The sequence below is a fragment of the Belonocnema kinseyi genome, chromosome 1 (assembly GCF_010883055.1).
Source record: "Belonocnema kinseyi isolate 2016_QV_RU_SX_M_011 chromosome 1, B_treatae_v1, whole genome shotgun sequence".
In the NCBI taxonomy this organism is placed as follows: Eukaryota; Metazoa; Arthropoda; class Insecta; order Hymenoptera; family Cynipidae; genus Belonocnema; species Belonocnema kinseyi.
This window is the reverse complement of record NC_046657.1, coordinates 86425328-86431327: the sequence shown is the minus strand read 5'-3', so window position 1 is coordinate 86431327 and position 6000 is coordinate 86425328.

The window sequence follows — 6000 nt, the reverse complement described above, 5'->3', positions numbered from 1 at the left end:
GAAAGAGGGAGCTCTTCTTAATATTTTGACACCAAAATCATGTCGATACACCTTACTGACTGCGAGTAAAGCCACCCACGCTTTAACTTGACAGACTGTATTTGATTTCTTCGGATTTTTTCCTAGATTAATAAATATTTTGCCTTCAAGATCTGAGGAATGATAGCAAACATGCTGACGGACGTCTCGGTACACTTTTTTGTGGGTTAATTCTAAACAAAAATTATTTTTCTAAAAACGGGTGTGTATATTTCGAGGTTATGTGGGTTACAATTCTCTTCCATAATTATTCTAGAATACTTACCGACAGCATCGGTACGATAGAGAACTACCCGACTGACCACATGATGAAGTTTCACATGGCCTTAACAGCTTTTAATGGCAGGTGATACTTCGTCGCGTGGTCAATCGAGTACAGCTTCCCCGGCTTTTTTCCACAAAAATTAAAATGTTTAAAAACTGAATTTCGGAAATGCTATAAAATATCATAAGGGACGTCCCAGAACTCTTTTTTAAGGGATCATAACAAACAAAATTTATTGTGATGAATAAAAATTGTACGCATGTGCACTATTTTGAGGTTAGCATCGCTTTTCAGATCTCTTTCCCCCAATCTGATAATGTAGGTATTTGTCGTACCGATTCTGTCGGTAGCACTCAAGAATAATTATGGGAGAGAATCGTAATACACATAACCTCGAAATACACACACACCCTATATTTAGCAAAATTAAAATTTTTTTTATTAACCCACAAAAAAAGTGTGCGGGGATGTACATTAGCATGTTCGGTATCATTCTCCAGATTTCAAGACAAAATCTTTATCATTGTAGGAAAAAAGCCAGGGCAATCTAACACTGATGAAATCGATACTAATTCCTTAGCGCTACATAAATTAATCAAATTTAGAAAAATTACAAATGTTTTAATTAACCCACAGAAAAAATTTTCGGGGACGTCCCTTAGCATGTTCGCAATCCTGTCCCAAATAATACCATTCACTTTACAATGCGTAATTCTAAAACCTTTTAATTCAACAACTTTTCATTTGGTATTTTTATTTTTAAGCTGACATTTTTAATTAAAGGAATTTAAAAATGCAGGTTTAAATACTTGAAAAACTAAATATCAGATGCGTTTGACAATGAATATTTTCAATTAAAAATTTTGCCATTAAAAATTTATTATTTATTAAAATATTTATAAGTTCTGCACAAATTTCCAAAATAAATTTAACTTATGCCAAATTTAAAAGAACTTCTATATTTCTCAAATGTTGAAAATAAAATTTTTAGTCTTTTCGAGGATGTTTTAACTATTTTAAATGAAAATAACTTAACTTCTAATTTACGAAGTATTCAGTTAAAAAATTTAATCTTTGAATTTGCAATGTTCCCAGCTTAAAATTGCTTAACATAATAAAATTAGAAGATTTTAAATTTCATTGATTGATTCTTTAATTTAGAGCATTGGAAATGATAACGTGGAATTAGAATTTTTAGAATTGAATCTGAATCGTTGAACTCTATAATTCATAAAAGTTAAAAATTCTAAATTTGGCTGCTTATCTGCATTTCATTTAAATTCGTTTCTGTTGAAAAACGTTAATACCTTCCATTTTTTACGTGTAAATTATTGAGCATTTAAATACAACATTTTTGAATTAAAAAAATTTTAAACTTCAATTTATAAAGTTAAAAATTAAGAGTTACACTTTGAGTTGTTTAGTTTGTAGTTTATTTTTTATTACTTTGAATAAAAAAATGTTTAGTCTTTGAGCTCAAATTTTTTTATTTCATTAACCGAGAGAAATCGTTTGCAACCATGAAAAAACCGGGAAATGCCTGAGAATTTTTCTCTTCGATTAAAATTGGCAGCCTAAGATATGTACGTACATACTTAAAGATTATTACTTTTTTCATTTTTGATTAAAAAAATTTTTACGTTCGCTATGACATTATAAAACTAAAATGACAAAAATACCAAAAAAAAATCTGCCAAAGGCCAATCTAATAGATTAATTTTTTCAAAAGTTATCGAGTTCACAGACAGACATGCAGGCAGACACATTAGTCAAAATCTGTTTTTCGGATTCAAGAGGTCTCAAAACGTGGACATTTGACAAAAACTAGGGGGGAGGGGGTCAAATTTTTAACAAATCTAATACCTTCTCTGATAAGAATGTAAAAATATTTTAAAGGCGAAACTCCAACAGAAATAATTCACACGGCCCTGATTGTTAATGGACAGGGTGTCATAAAGAGCACTGATAAAAATATGTGTAATTTGAATGCACATTTAATATACATTTGTTTATTAAATTTAAAAACTCAGTATATGAAATACTCATTATGAGGCTGCATTTTGAATTTCATATGCATGTATATTAATCAATTCTTAGAAAAGTCAGGTAATTTCACTGCATACATTTTTTTCTTAAATTGGCGGTACTTTCCAATTTTAAATAGTGATGCATTATTTTTGTTACAGTTTATCATAAATTATAGTGTTTTCATATGAAAAATTTTAATTGAGCGCATAATCAACATATCTGACCAAAAAAAAACGTACACGCGTTAAAATTTGGACATTTACAATGAATTTTGAAGAAAATTCCACCCGGACATTGCACTCTAATTTTAAATAAGAATATAGTCGACGAATTATAGGTCATTAAGTTTACTTTTTAATATTTGACATGATTTAGGCACATCGCAGAACGATAGGCTTTCACGCACTCTGTTTTACCGACCTTCATATACATGTGTGTTAATTCTACTATATGATGGTTTATTAAATTCAATATACTGCATGTTTTTCTAACAGTGTGCATAATTACAGTACAAGTCTGTTGAAATTACAATACTGTGCAACAGTTTTAACTCTTACTTCTGCAAGAATCACACTGAAAAAAAACTACATAGCCGAGTTATCACATTACTAAAAAAAGAGTGAATAAAGGCCAACGTAAAAAATTAAACTACTCCAAAAAATATGTCTTCGATGGGTTTTTAAAATCGGCCTTCATTTGTGATTTTCAATCGCATTTTTAGTTTTTTACAAAAACATAAACTTGCTTCCAAAATGTCAGGATACAGAATAAGAATATAAAATTGTGAATCGGAAAGAAGTAATCTGTTTCGAAAAAACTAAAATTAGGAATCGCGTTACTAATGTATGACAGACATTTATTTGTTTAAAATGCCTAAAAAAATACAAAATAAGCTGTACTTTTTTTCATGAAATGATAATAATTTCCTGAAATGTTAATGCTAATGATTTGATAAAATTATTAGCAAAATTAATCAGTGTGTTTCAAATCGTAAACAACTACTACCTAACATTTTATGTACCAAATTTATTGTAATGATTATAGCAAAAAATTATTTTCCGAAAAACTACATTTACAAATTATTTTTGATGAAAGGTTTAACATTTTAATAATTTTTCAGAATAAACCTATTTTTCAGGAAACTATTAGCTTCGAAAATTTATTTCCAACTTTCTTCAAACAAAACATTATGTACTTTCCTTCTTTGTAAGAACTTCCAAAAAACTACGCATCTACAGCACTGAATACCGCCCTTCCATTGCAAACAGCAACCACCACACTAAGCCTCCCAAGCTAAGTTGAGATCTGGTGGTTGAAATCGAACATGTGGTGAATGAGTCGCTTTCCCCTCAATGGACAAGCCTGCTGTGAGGGCCTACTAGACTAGAGAGTCCTTAGCTTGCTGTAGCGTGTCTTCCATTTAGTTAGTTGTAAGAATTATTTTTGTTAGTTGGGGCACGAATACTTGTCATTACTATCTAGTAAGGTGAACTAACTACTTAAGTTTGTCAACACCAATATCTAGAGGTGGTTGAAATTACTAATGCAGTTAGTCGTATCTACTAACGTGGGTATGACTATTTTCTTTTTGTTACCGGAACTAATTAAAATAGCTGTCACTATACTATCTAAATCGAAATTTAAAAGATCCCAGTGGGCAAACGGGAATATTTTTTTGGAACGCATTAGGGACTCTGATGTCAGTTTAGCTGATAAGGCGTTCCAAAATAATATGTTCCCATGCCCATTGGGATATTTTTATTTGAAGATGAACTCTGTAAGTTAAGATTTCCAATAAGACTTACCATAAAACTCGTTTGGTGTCGCAATATTGTATACATACCTTCAAAAGCTTCGATATAATTTTCGAAGCCTAAACTTTCTAGCACTTCTTATGATCCCATCATTTATATAAAAAGGAGACATCAAGTGAACAGCGAGTTACGACGTCCATGTCTGAACGTTCCCTGTCATTTTATAGTAGATATCTTGGCATCCTTGCCGCATTCGCAGTTGTACCCACCAAGATAACAAATAAAATAGTCGCGCCAACTACTTTTATTTGTGATAGAGTCAATTATTGGTACAGGTGACTAAAATATTAGTAACTCTGACTACTAAAATATTACTAACTTTAATTAGTTACGCGAATTACAAATGGCTTCCTAAGCCGTCTATTGGATTAGTCGGTGTTACTAACTGAATAGTTGTAATAACCAATAGGGATGAATTCAGGATGAATTTGGGTGAATTGCAAATAACTAAATACTAGCGGCAACTCTTCAGGTCTAGATCAAAGGTCCTTGCGAAAGTTCAGTACAGATAGGGACCCTGCCGGCAAAAATCATGTAGTAAACCCTTCACTCACATTATTTTTGCTGTCCCTGTTACTACCGCGGCCCTGCCACCTGAATCCATTAAGACGATTCAAACTGTGGTATTACAAGCACAGAGAGAAGCGGCTGTGCAGGCACAGGAACAAAAAGGAAACATTTTTAAGGAATTTTAAACAAAGCAGCATGAGTGGATTGCTAAAATTTACACTACGGTTCAGAAAATTAGGTCAGACGTTTCAGAGAATTCTCGCAGAATCAATTTGCTTGAAAGTGCAACTGTTGGTAATGCCGATAACGTCTTTAAAATCTAGACGGAGACAAGGTCAACTATCAGGAGCAAGCTGTACTTTAAACTACCCTTAAGATCCACGGGTTACCTATTTAGCAAAATGAGGATCTTCCATCGGACCTAGAATCGATTGAATTGAGCAGAGAAAAAAAGTACGAAAGTTTTGTATGACTAATCTTAGCTGGCCCGTTAATGATAAATATCTGATTTTCATTCAGGAGGCTTCGGCGCCCTTCAATCGAAGAATCTACGCTTCATCATTGGATTTAAGTAGACAAAATAATATTGTATATCTTTGGATTTCAGCTGGAAAGATCTTTTGTAAAAAAGATTATGGCACGCCTAGTATTTAACTGATACTGCTTCAATATGTAACATGATTCCAATAGCAATTAAGTTATCTATGTAACAGTTGTACACACAATAATGTGATATTATTGGCTTTATTATGTCCATTGGTAAATATATCTTTAATTTTTTTAAGATTGTTCCAGTTCTCTTATTAACTTGATGATTGTAGACGATATTGATAAGGTTGCCTCCTGCGAACAACATGATATCCCTTTTTCTCTCTAAACACGACTTGATTAACATTACCTTTACATTTTTCTATGATCTACATACAATACTACATATTCCTTCAAACTTTAATAAAACTGCCCCCTAGATCACATCTAAAATTTAACACTGACAAGGGAACGTGATGGCAAGCGCCGACTTGCAAAAAGAACAAAAAGCAGTACACTACTAGCTCAGTTTTGTATAATCAGGAACCTAGTTTAAACTAAGATTATAGATGTGTTTAATTCATACAATTATAACGAGATTGCACATAGAAATAAAAAAAGAATATTTGGCGTCTCCTTAGACGTTTGCACCGAATCCTGCCAAAGCAAGGGACGAATTTATAGATAGTAATTTTCCGCGCCATGACCTTTCAAAGACTTTTTTTAGATTCTTAGTTTCACTGAAATACTTTTAGAGAAAAGATTCGAAATCAAATCTAATGCCATTGGAACTGATGGAATGTCAACGAAAATGTT